At 40.9% G+C, this 13,138-nt stretch overlaps 1 long non-coding RNA gene across 1 annotated transcript; it reads right to left on the bottom strand.

Moving 5' to 3' along the window:
- Positions 1-8,909: 8,909 nt before the first annotated feature.
- LOC106886305 lies at positions 8,910-13,015 on the bottom strand. Its single transcript, XR_001411625.1, has 3 exons — positions 12,603-13,015; positions 12,437-12,506; positions 8,910-9,011 (listed from the first exon to the last, which is right to left on the bottom strand). It is a non-coding gene; the product is annotated as an uncharacterized LOC106886305 (long non-coding RNA).
- Between the last annotated feature and the right edge of the window lie 123 nt (positions 13,016-13,138).

The raw sequence follows: 13,138 nt of genomic DNA on the forward strand, positions 1-13,138 counted from the left end.
AAGAAAAAACAAACATAGCAAACAATAGGCTGATTTGAGCTAAGAACTTTGAATACTGACTTAAATTGTTCAAGATACAGATTTTATTTTATTTCTATGACAGCATCATTTCATCCACAGTTTCTTATACCGTGAGTTATGTAAAGGTATGTATTTTGCCTCTTCAGCCTCTTTTAGGGAATGATTTATTATTATTTATCTAGAATTAGGAGTACGGAGACTATTTCAAATGTCTCTTAAAATATGTGGTATTGCAAACAACAGATATAAAATGAGATTCACACACATAGCTTTGCTGGTGGCCAAGAACTGCGTTGCAATATGCCGGAAATCCAAACATCCTCCTACTCCCAGAGCCTTGCTGACAGATCTGCAACAACTTCTTTCTCTTGAAAAAGCTACATGCAGAATCAGAATAAGAAACAGAGAAGCCTGCTTATTCTGAGAAAATAATGCAATCTATAAAATGGAAGGTTAAAGATTCCTTATCAATATGAAAATGGCATTTCTTTTTGAAAATTTTACAGTTTCAACTAACACCTAGATTATCTAAAATCCTCCCCCCCCAAAAAAACAGAGGGGGGAAATCTTGTCATCCTTGAAAAAGCAACAACAGCAAACCCTTAGGATTAGTGTTATTGTTTTCTTGTATCGCCTTTTAGACCTACAAATCATTTGGCTTCTGCATAAGTACCGGGGTGTGCATTAATGGGACTTGATACAGAGACAGAACCCTAGTTCAGCAGATCCTCCTTCGTTGAAAAACCAATTAAAAAAGCAAACACAAGGGAATAGAAAAACAAGTAACTTTTACAGGAATGTATTTTTTAAACACAGCATTCTTTGCAAGAAGTGCTGTATTAGATGCTACATATTTTAATTAGCTGTTTAGAAAATCAGTTTGACAGTGTCCTTTAATTAGTAGACATTGACTTATTCCACGTGTATTATGGCATAGTGAATCTTATTAAGATAAATGTTTCTCTCTGAAGATATGAAAAAAAAGCCACTATCATTTGTTTGCTTACCAGATTGCTCACCATCAATACGGCTGCTATTTAAAATGATGAATTTTAGTCACATATTTAATTAGCTAATAGCTGATCTCACTGTAGGGTCTTGATCCTCCTTACATGTGTTCTTTCATCCTGTAAAAGTCCTTGGTTGTATCTTGGTTTTGAAGTTTTCATTTGAAATCGTCCTTGCTACTTTTAAATCTAAAATGCAGTAAATTAAATTATTAAAAGTAAAAATTATTGTGAAAACAGTCAAGGTTTTGAGGATAGTTTTATACCTACTGTTCATTATAATGTATTGCTAGGAGCTATGAATTTAAAAAACATTAGAAGTTTTTTAAAGTTAGTTTTTCCACTTGGATTGCTGCAGATATTTGGTTTGTGAGAAAATTATGTGCACTTTAAAAGGCTTTTAACTAGCTTAAGATTTCAGTGCGTTTGAGTCCCCTGGCTTGATACACAGCCTTCTCACAGAGTTCAAGTTGTTTGGTGGCCAGAGTTGGAAAGTCCAGCAAATGCACTTCAGCCTATATGGTGCCAAGATAACTTTGTTAAAAAAATGATGCCTCAATAGGGTTCACATGAAAGACAGTAAAGCTCTTATGGACATAGTACTGGAGCACTGTGTCCAGTTCTGGGCTCCCCTGTTCAAGAAGGACAGGGAACTGCTGGGGAGGGTACAGCAGAGGGCTATGAAGATGATTAGGGGACTAGAACATCTCTCTTACAAGGAGAGGCTGAGGGACTTGGGTCTTTTTAGTCTGGAGAAGGCTGAGGGGGTATCTGACCAATGCCTATAAAAGGATGGGTGTCAGGAGGATGGGGCTGGTCTTTTTTCAGTGGTGCCCAGGGACAGGAAAATAGGTAACGGGCCCCTACTTGAACATAGGAAGTTCCATCTAAACATGAGGAGTAGCTTCTTCACTTTGAGGGTGGCAGAGCACTGGAACAGGGTGCCTAGAGACGTGGTGGAGTCTTCATCTCGAGACATTCAAATCCTGCCTGGATACGTTCTTGTATAACCTGGTCTAGGTGGACCTGCTCTGGCAGGGGGGTTGGAGTAGGTGATCTCCAGAGGTCCCTTCCAAGCCCATATCATTGAATGATTCTCTGATCATTGGTCTGGAAGAGGACTTGGAAGATTCTGTATTTCAGTTGTTTGTAGTATATGACAAGTGATGCTTCTCAATCCCTATGGACTCCCTCTCTCCACAAAAAAGGAAGTGTATGCCTGGCCTCTAAACCTTCTATTTTCCTCCCAGTTTGCAGAGGTACGTCATTCCACCAGTACAAAGAAGATAAGCAAGAAGAAAGTTAATAAAGCAGAATTGTCTTTGTTATGGAGACCACAATTAAATGGATTGTAGTGGCAGGTATTGAGCTGCCAAGGAGAAACCACGTCAGAGATGCTGCAGAAGGTTGAGGCTTTCCTGTGCATAACGTGGAGGCGATCTGGAGGGGTTGGTAAACCCAGGCTGCCAGCCATTGCAAAACATCTGCAGAAACTCTACAAGATGTATTTGTCACTGAATTTGTAGCTACATGGATGTGTGTGTACCTCCCATTTAATTTCCATTAGTTCAACTATGTGTGTATGTACGTATATATAAATTAAATCATCTCTGTTACTTGTAAATAAACTTTCTTTAAAGGGACACTTTGAAATAACATATGGTCAATGATAGGAGTTCCTTGGAAACTGCTATAGGCCAGATGGCTCAAAATCAGAGAATTTGCTCTGTGAAAGCACAGGGCATGAGGGTGCCTAGAGCTTCCCAGGGATGGGCTAATAATGTGCTGCCAGATCGGGTGAAATATCCATCAGGCTGGTTTTGCTGCTTTCAGTTTCCCAGCAAACACTGAACAGTAATCCAGCTCCAATCTCTACAGAGAACTGGCTATGTTACTTAAGAAAAAGTGTTCTCTGACCTCTGGAGCATGTTATTACTAAAAGAAGGGCATAATTGACTTTTTGGATACACAATTATTTGTTCTTGCTGTTGTTGTCCCGTAACAGCATGGTTTATAAACCTTATATCCTAGTCATGCAGGCAAAACTCTCCGTTACCTTAGCCCTGCTGTTTAATTAGCTTTTACAATTGGACATTGTTTATATCCCAATAAATGTTGCCTGAGTAAAGACTTCCCCTTAACCAATTATACCAGATGTTTTTCTGTGAAGGTCCTAATTAAATAGCATCTTTCTTGTGTTTGTTTTAAATCCTGCCTGTTGTGTAAATCTCTCTAAGAGCGCAGAGCTGTACTGGGACACTTCACTAACATCTCTGTCACTTGCTGGTTCACTGGCTGGTTGCAGCTGCTCTCTTAAAAAGTTCTTGCTTCCAGTACGGGAGGAAGGTCCTGATGGGTAAGTGTGAGACTTGGGAAACCAAACCAGTTTCTTGCTCTGCAGTGGCATTCTCAGGTGTGGTGCTAAGTCATGCATGACCCCATCAGGATGGTAGAACTTAAGGTGGCTGCTGGGGTTACCACTCTAGTGTCCAATCCTGCAGTTTCCAGTACAGAATTTTAAACAAAGGTGGAGTTTACTTGGAAGCCCTTCTCCGTGGACATTGTCAAGTTGCAGATACTGTGTCTGGTTTGTGAGCAGCTCTGCCACCCATGCTAATTTTGGCACAGTTTCAGGATGGGCAAGGTTAGCTGTCCTCACCAGTGCTGTGCCCACTCCTCCATCAGACCCTCACAATGCTGAACTTCCTTCGGTTCTCCTGTAAAATGGAACATTACCTTCTGGCAGGTAACATTTTAAGAGCTTTTATATTCCAGGTGCTGTTTCTAAGAGCTGATTCCTAAGTTGCCACCACTTTTGTGTGCCCTCAAAATACAAAAAGGAAATCAACTTCCTTTCTCTGGTACAGCAGCCACCATCCTACGGGAGTCAACGAGTCCCCAACTGTAATATTTCCATGCCATGTAAAAAAGTAGAAGAAGTGAGAGATGTATTAATGGGAACGCTGTCTCTCTGCCAATCCTTATGGGTCAGAGGATTAAGAGATACAGTAGCCCATCTGTGCTTCACCAAATATCCTCATTTAGAAGATAAACATGGTATGTAACTACATTTTTTACTGTGTACTTCCTTCAGCCGAACTTCAAGTCACTCTAATTTCATATTAATGTCTTAAATTTGAGATTGTCCTTGATTTCAAGACGGATTAGGTAGTAATTACATTAAATGTTTTCTGCTGTTTCTGATAAAAAATATATATATACCTGTTCATTTCCTTAAGTCCTTAATTTAAAGGATCTTTTTTATTTTATCGGACCACTAATTCTTGCAGGGCGGGGCAGAAAACTTCCATGCTGTGAAGGTCCCAGAAGCTCTAGAATGCAGAAGAAGATGTTATGGGTGCAAACTTCAAAAAGTTCACGTAATTTTTTGTGCTGACTCTATTTTGAAGGTTGGGGACAGATAACTGGGTGTGATTGTATCTTACTGAATATCCATTTCTCAGCATTTCTAGCTATAACAAGGGAAACAACTTTAGTAATTACAGTGTTCAGGAATACCTAGAATTTGATATTACTTGGCCAAAATACAGAGAAATTTAAGAAAAGATGCCGTGTCTTTTATGTCTTCAAACACATAAAATAGTGATTTCAAAATGTTACTTTGAATGTAGTTGGTGTAACGACTCTCTAACGATGCTAAAGCCAGATCTGTGCCTATCTCAAGATGGTGAGGCTGGAGTTTTCATGGGCAGTACTAATCCCTGGTCCTCTTGCTAATCATTAGCAGTTACAATGTTGTGCTTAGAGGCACAATGACCTTTTTCACTTGAGTTCAACTTCATCTGCCATAGCAGATCGTATTTAGGACTACACTCACCAAACAATGCTATTTCCTGTATGCTTGAGGGAAGATGATTTGCTTTGATAGGCCCCTTATTTTGCTTTACTCTGTACCCTGGATGCCACAGAGAAACACTCTGACTTGCTATTATCCCTTTACCAAGCTGTTTGGAGTGCTGCTATGGGCTTCAGTTTTCCTTACTGTACTATTATTAAAGGCCAATGCTGGTAATATTTTGCCAGGACTTCTTTTGGTGGGCTTCTGGAATAACTGGCAAGCCAATGGTGTTCCTGCACGAGTGCACCACAAAAACAGTCTGTGGTCAACTAGGACCTTGACGGCCGACAGTCTCCAGCCACCTGGTGCATTGAACTCAAGCCCACACATGAACTTTGTGTCCAGTTTGGGCCCCTCACTACAAGAAAGACATTGAGGTGCTGGAGTGGGTCCAGAGAAGGGCAAGGAAACTGGTGAGGGGTCTGGAGAATAAGTCTTGTGAGGAGAAGCTGAGGGAGCTGGGGCTGTTCAGTCTGGAGAAGAGAAGACAGACCTTATCCCTCTCTACTGAAAGGAGGTTGTAGAGAGGCAGGGGTTGGTCTCCTTTCCTAAGTCACAGGTGATAGGACAAAAGGAAATGGCCTCAAGTTTTGCCAGGGAAGGTTCAGATTGAATATTAGGAACAATTTTTACACTGAAAGGGTTATTAAACCTTGGAATGGGCTGCTCAGGGCAGTGGTTGAGGCACCATCCCTGGAGGTATTTAAAAGACAGGTTGACATAGTGCTTAGAGACATGGTTTGGTGATGGTTTTTATCAGAGTTAGGTTGATGGTTGGACTAGATGATCTTAAAGGTCCCTTCCAACACAGACAATTCTATGATTCTATGAACTTAACTCCCGGTGGCAATCTACCTGCAGCCTCTGAATTCCTTCCTTGGATGCTTCTAAAAGGGGAAAAAAAAAAAGATCATTGTTATTCCATGTGGCATACATTGGCATAAATCTATTTCACTCCTATCCAAGCACTGGCGGGCCTTGTGTATGATAGGAGAAAAAGACAGTTCCTTGCCACAGAGCACGTGAAAAAAATCCTAGGGAAGACAAGTGCATATTAGGGTGAGCCAACTGTTTACCATGATCTGCTAACAAATGTGAAAACTAAAAATGGCCTTTCTGCACTGGGATTCTATCGTGCATTAGTTGCCATGTGTTAGCGAACATAAGCTTATTGCTGTCTAAAGTAAATTCCTGCAATTTCAGTTTACCTCCTCTCTCCCAGCTGCTACATGGAGCGATTGTCTCTCAGTGATTTGCTGCTCCTTTTTCTGCACCACTGCAACCTTGAGAAACTGCAACTAAAACCAAATCATGCATTTATTTAAGAGGTGTGGAACTTAACATGGTTCCTAAATCCACGATGAGCTTTCCTTTCCTCTAAAGAATGAAATTTCAGTTGGGGGACCAATAATCAGTTTCAAGACAGCAAACAATTGTTCAGCTCATCCAAAAATCCCAAACTAAGTTCTGATTCTACCTCTCTCATCTTTTCAGATGTTCACTATGTACATTGAAAGAATTTTAAGAGAGTAGATTCTAAAAAGTATTAAAAGATAGAGGAGAATTGTAGAGCTTATAGGATATTAAAATGCAATGCATCTGTACATGGAAATATAGGACAGAGTATGGAAAATGTCCCTAACAATTCAGAAATATTTATGGAAAACTAATACTTAGGTATTACATAATTTTCAATAAATGTATGAAAACATCACACAAGCTTATATTTTAATTTCTAAGCATAGGTGTAATAATCACTGCCACGGGGATTGTATCAGGACCATGTAGACCCCTTGGAAACATCTGCAAAGGAACAGCGTATTGAGCAGCCACATGGTTAGAAGCTACTTCTAAGTGCTCTTGCTATTGAGAGCTTCCAGGGAATTGTAGGGTTCCAGCATAGGAGGGGTCTTTGGGGCCCTTCTACCTGCTTCCGAATGGCACAGAATAGTTATTCTGTCTTAGTATCACACTTCAGGTTTGAAATTCCTAAACTGTTTTAATCCACAGATTCAAATCCCCAGAGGACTGATTCAGCCCTGCATCTTTCCCAGATAAAATGTGCTTTTATCGTATAAAGGTGTATACCTTTCTGTTGGGAACTTAAAAATGAAGGTTACTTCATGAAAATAATTTAAAAACATCAGGATTGCCACAGTAAGTATTTGTTCCTGTCCCTGAGTAACATTTCTTTTTCCATTCTGCACCCAGGCAGCTGGCACTGACCTTTCTTTCCTTTCCCACCCAAACGTGGGCCATAAGTGCCCACGGGCAGCCCAGCCCTCACCAAAGCTCTGCCCTGCTCGGATGAAGGAAGTGAGTCTGAGAAAGCACCACCCGTTGGTGGTCCCTCACTTCTAGAAGCTCAAAAGTGCTCGTGGAAGAGTGGAAAAGGAAAGTGGTGTTTGGAATCCTGGAGACACAACTTGCTCACTTTCCGTACTCAGTAGGGCCGTAATTTCCAGATTGGGTTCCTTCAGGCTGGCAGCTTCTCTGTGTAATTACACAATATCTATGCACATCCGTGAGGACAATCGTTAGGGACAAACAGTTCAAAATATCCATAGAATGTAAAATTAAAAAAAAAAAAGAAATTTTCAGGAGTTAAATGAGATGATGCTTCGTCTGCATGCGCACAAATTGATCCAAGTTTTGTGATCACGGTGTCTCAGGTTTCGTATCAGTTATCTCAGTGTAACTTTTGATTCTTTCTGAAGTCATGCACAGAATGAGGGGAGACACAGTTTGACCTTTCCAGACTTGCTGCACTTTAAGTTTTCCCTGTGCTTAGAAATGATAAAGAAAAACCCAAGAGGTAATATTATTTTTGTATACAACGTCTAAAGCAATATTAGGCATGTTCAGAATACATTAAAGATACTGTTCTGACACAAGAAATTTACAATCTGCTTTTAGATAGTGCATAACTAATGAGAGCAATAAATGCTGGGAGAAAGAGTGGATCAAGGTTACAAAAATAAGATCATAGTGTTACTCCACTACGTTGCATAGTTTAAAATTCGCTTTAATTTTGCATCTCAGTCTAGGCATTTTTTTTTTTTTTTCTTTTGGCTCTCTTTTTTTCTTCATTAGATTTAATTTTCTGTCTGAATCCACTAGACCATAAAATCCTGGCTAAAAACTCTGACCAGACTTTTTTTCTTCTCTTTTTTCTTGTTTTTAATTTGCATGGTACCTACTCTGCTTGCACAGCCAACGTGCCTGTTTGTAGCAGAAACATTGCCACGACCTTCTTTTTCTTCATTAGATTTAATTTTCTGTCTGAATCCACTAGACCATAAAATCCTGGCTAAAAACTCTGAGCAGACTTTTTTTCTTCTCTTTTTTCCTTGTTTTTAATTTGCATTGTACCTACTCTGCTTGCACAGCCAACGTGGATGTTTGTAGCAGAAACATTGCCACGACCTTCTCTCTGACAGCAGTCAAAGTTGAAGCACCGTTAGAACATATACTTAAATACATGCACTACTTTATTCTACACAGGGAAAGCGATACAAAAAAAAGTAATGATATGGTTTCTACACAATTCCACCTGGATTTTTATATCCCCGCTTCAAAGAGCCGTACCACACACAATACCATATATGCGGTGTGTGAAACCCACACAAAACTTGTGTTAATACTCTATCTTCTCATTCTCATCCAGCCTTAACAGTCACTTAAAAACAATTTGTGAAAAATCAATAAAGCACCTTACTAGCTTTTCTGTAATGTATAAAAAAGGGTGGTTTTTTGCCAATTTTTTAAACACTCTGAAAATATCAGGATTGTAAAATTGGATTTTTATTGATTTTCTTGGAATATCTTTGGGGTTTCAACAGATACGTATTGACAGCAGCCACCTCTAGTTGAATCGAAAGTATTGAATGCGTAATGCAAATCACTCTGTCTTCAACTTTTTTGAATTATATTCATGTTTTTTTTAAAAAAAAAGGCGATCAGAAATCTTTTTTTCCTTTCAGTCTTTGCTCTTGTGGTATTATGCTTTGTCATATTCTTAGTTTAAAAAAAAAAAGCTATCAGAAATCTTTTTTTCCTTTCAGTCTTTGCTCTTGTGGTATTATGCTTTGTCATATTCTTAAGTCACCACACAGGCTTGCGGGCTGCAGACAAAAGATAAACAAACAAAAAATGGAATATCTAATGTTTCAAATACAAGCACAGATTAAAAAAGTAAAAACATACTTCTCAAGTCCTTATGGATTATAAATAAATGGAGAAATAGCACAAATCCGTATTTAGAAAAAATAATTTCTTACTCAATATTTGTAATGAAGGGAGTTGTCAGTCACATTAATTTTTATGTAAATTTACCTAAGCTGATGAATCATAACTGAATTATTGCCTAATCTTCCTGGGTTTGGCCAGCATTTCCATTTTTTATTTCCATTGCTTCAATTTATTTTTATTTGTTCATATAATGGATTTTAAGTGTCCACTCCGCCACCCATAAGTAGCAATGGTGAGAAGAGTGGGCCTGCTTCAAGTCGAGCTCAGTCCAACACAAGAAGTGGATGCAAGAGACAGATGAGCACCAGACCAGACCAGTCACCATGGCAGACAGCAAGCCCAGCACACAGCTGACTGCTCCTTATCCTTCCTGCAGTTAGACATCACAGCACAGGAGATTTTTTAGGGAGGGATTCGAAGGAGGAAAATGAGGTGAGTGGGAGTGAGAAGCAGCAGCGAGGGAAAGCACGAAGGTGCTGGTTTGAAAATGGAACAAGTCGAGAGTTATTACTGAATGAAATGTGTGGGGGGAAGATGTTGGTTTCTCTATAGGATATTAAAAGACGATAGGGTGGGAATAAGCTGTAAAGAGCCACAAAAGTGAAGTAGCTTTTGCTTGCTAAGCTGCTGAAGGAGGGGGGATACACTGAAATAAGAAATATAGCTGAAGCAATGATTGTTAAGATAACCAGGGCAGCAGTGTTTTGCAAGGGTGTTCTGTTATTCTTTGCTTTGTGATGTCCAAAATTAGATTATTAGCTTTGGAAGGGCAGGGACCAAAGACATCTTTGTACTAACAAGCACCCGAACATATTTTCAGGTGCTCTTAAAAATGCATAAATAAAAATAAGCAACTGCTTCTCCTGAATGCTATTTCCCTCATTCTTCAGCCCTTATTTTTCAAGTTACACCATTCAGTTATCTATTTTCAAAAAAACTTTACATATGAACTTTCCAGTTCTCTCTTGTCAAATTATCTTACTGTTTTTGGAAAGGCTGCATATCATCTATATTTAACACCATTTCAGCTTAGTGAGGTGACTATAACATAGTGTTAAACTCAGACTGAAAAAATGAGTGTGGCATTTCTAGGTTTTTCAAGTGTGAACTCAGAAGAGCTAATTTGACTGGAAAAAGTGCTTTCCCCCAGCTGTCTTGGATTTCAGTAAACCTTCTTGCAGGTAAATGTGTTGTGTTTATAGAATGGCAGTTAGATGCAAAAGGCCTTTGGATTAGTATTTGTGGTCACCACAGAAGTGAGTCTCTCAGAGAAATGTGAATAAAGGGGACATCTGAAGAAGTGATATGGAAGGTTTCTCCACAGACACTTAATTCTTAGAAATTTACAGATGAAAAATGCTATATGAGTATTAATAGATAGGAATGAAATATGGATGAGGGGACACTAAAGCTGGAATAGCAAGTAGAACAAAGGGAATAAGGGGACATGGGGACATGATAAGAAACCAGACTAGAGCTGCAGGCTTGGCCAGAACTGTCTAAGACCTTAAAAAAAAGGAAAAAAAAAAAGCCATGAAAAAAACCCAAACAAAAACAAAAAAGGAAAAAAAAAGTTTAGATAAAGCAATGAAGAGGTAAGTAATATGAGAAATTATTTGAAGGACTGAGATGGGACATGGCACAAAACTTAAAAGAAAGGGGCTGTAGCAGGATAAAGGATAACCAGAAGCAAAAATGTCCTAGTTACTTATACAGATACGGTTATCTTTTCAAAGAGAAAGAGAAAGCCATATTGGATAAAAGATTAGACAAGTAATGAGGAAAAGGAATTGGGTTTGGGTTTTGTGACAGACAGACAGGTAGGAGGTACAGTAATGCACATACATGGAGAGATTCCAGGAGAGAATGCTTTTGTCTATGTTAAGCCTGCATCGGTGCTGACGATGCTTCTCAATGGATGTGCAAGAACATTTAATGTAAACAGTCAGCCATGAGATCTGAACGGACAGAAGAACGAGATGAGAGTACATGTGGCATGTTCTCAAGAGGGATGTCCCAGGATGATGTGCCCAGCAACAAACAAGGATGAGCACAGGGCCCAGGTGATCTACAAGCCTCAACAAAGAGTATGAGGGAGAGGATGTATGTGGTGAACTTACAGTAGTTCACTGTCAGCAGCAAGGCAAATCACCCTTTGTACTATGCTAGTGACCACCTACAGTTTATGAAGACTGCAGAGGGAAAAGTCTAGAAAATATTTTCTAGAGCTTGGATCTCAATGGCCGTCACTGAGCAAAGAACAGTATCTATACTCCAGTATTCTTCTGTGCAAGGACCTAACTCCTAACCCCCTCACAAAGCCCCCTTAGTGCACCATTTTAGACAGGTATTTCATCAAGTCACTGGCACAGTAATGTGACTAAAGTAATATTAAATTAACTAATATAATACTAAAGTAAGATACTGGCAGTGAAGTCAATGAAGGAGAGAGGCTTAAGTGCCACTGAAAAAAGAAAGGAAATAGCAAAGACAGACAAAATCAGATGCTGCAAAAACAACCAGAGTACTATGAACTGAAAGAAGAATAAGCAAGGCTGCAGAAGTCACAGAGAGAGGAAGCAACTGACCCTACAGAAAAATCTAAGTGTGTAGAACCTGCAGATATTATCCATGGAGTCTTTTGAAGAGGAGTTGAACTGCAGCAGAAAAGGCACGTACCAGATAGAAAGACAAAGAGGTAAAGTGATGTTTAAAGAACAGAACTTCAGATGGAGAAAGACACAATTTTACCTGCCTTGATTTTTAAGCTTGGAGTGTTTCACTGACTAGTCACTGGTCACTAGGAAGTGGTTACATTAGTTTACTAGCTAGAAGGAAACAAACACATAAGTATGTACGCAGCCATAAACACAGTCCTGCCTGTTTCCATTGCTTAGCAATGCATGCAGTTCTAACAGCCACCCAGTCTGCGGTACATTGACTCCCATGTCTGCCCCTGCATACAAATATGCATGATTCTAGGCCTTGATGCTTGTGCTTTTAACACTGTGCTTGTGCCATGGCTAGCTTTGCTTCTGAGAGCTTGGAGTTCATCTGTGTTGAGGATGTACAATGAAGCTTCCGAATCAGTCTTGCAGTAGTGAGACACGCATGATCAGACCCAACCTGCCGGGTCTCTTGGGAAACGCACACATAATTAGCCCCTTTGCACCACAGACTTCATTGCTGTGTTTGCCACATGGTGAGTGTCACCCAGTGGGCCTGCAAACACACACACACACAGAAACCCTCCCGTCCCCAGGAAGCATCACTGTATTTGCCATATGGTCAGCCTCACCTGCTAGGGCTGGGAGAAGGAGACAGACGGGCAACACTCACACACATAATGAAGCTCCCCACTGGGCCGCCTTAAGAAGAAAAAAAAAAAAAAAAAGTTGACATAACTGCCACATGATCAAACTCACCTGCTGAGATTTTGGGCAGGGTAGGGTAGTCACACACACATGAATTTGCCATCTCTGCCCAAAGCGTGCCTCCTTGTAATGTGCTCCACCTAAGTACATCGGGGGGAAACCAGAACAAGAGGGACCCACTCCCTTCCCACTGGGGTGACAGAGACCCCTAACCTAAACAGGCCGCCAGGCTCCTCTGCCCCCCACTTCTCTCTGGGCTGCAAGGGTGTTAACTGCTCCCTGATATGGGTGGAGGGGGCCATACACCTCCATACCGAGCCTCTCCTCCCGAGAGCCCTCTGACTACCGCAGGGCCAGACCCGACTCCCCGCGGGCGGAGAGCGAGGCCCGGTTGGGGGGCTCAGGCCTCCGGCTACTGCTCCCCTCCCCTCCTCCGGGGCGCTGTTACTGTAATTGCCGAGGCAGAGACAGCCACCGGGGAGAAGATAACAAGCCCTTCCTTCCCTGGGCGACCAGCGTTTGTAAACACCGGCGGCGAGCGGCACTGAGGGGCCGGCGGGCCCCTCCTCACGCACGGCCCTGCCCGCCCCTCACGCAGCGCCGTCGCCCCTCACGCACGGCCGCCC

The sequence above is a fragment of the Calidris pugnax genome, unplaced genomic scaffold (assembly GCF_001431845.1).
Source record: "Calidris pugnax isolate Ruff unplaced genomic scaffold, ASM143184v1 scaffold18, whole genome shotgun sequence".
Lineage (NCBI taxonomy): Eukaryota > Metazoa > Chordata > Aves > Charadriiformes > Scolopacidae > Calidris > Calidris pugnax.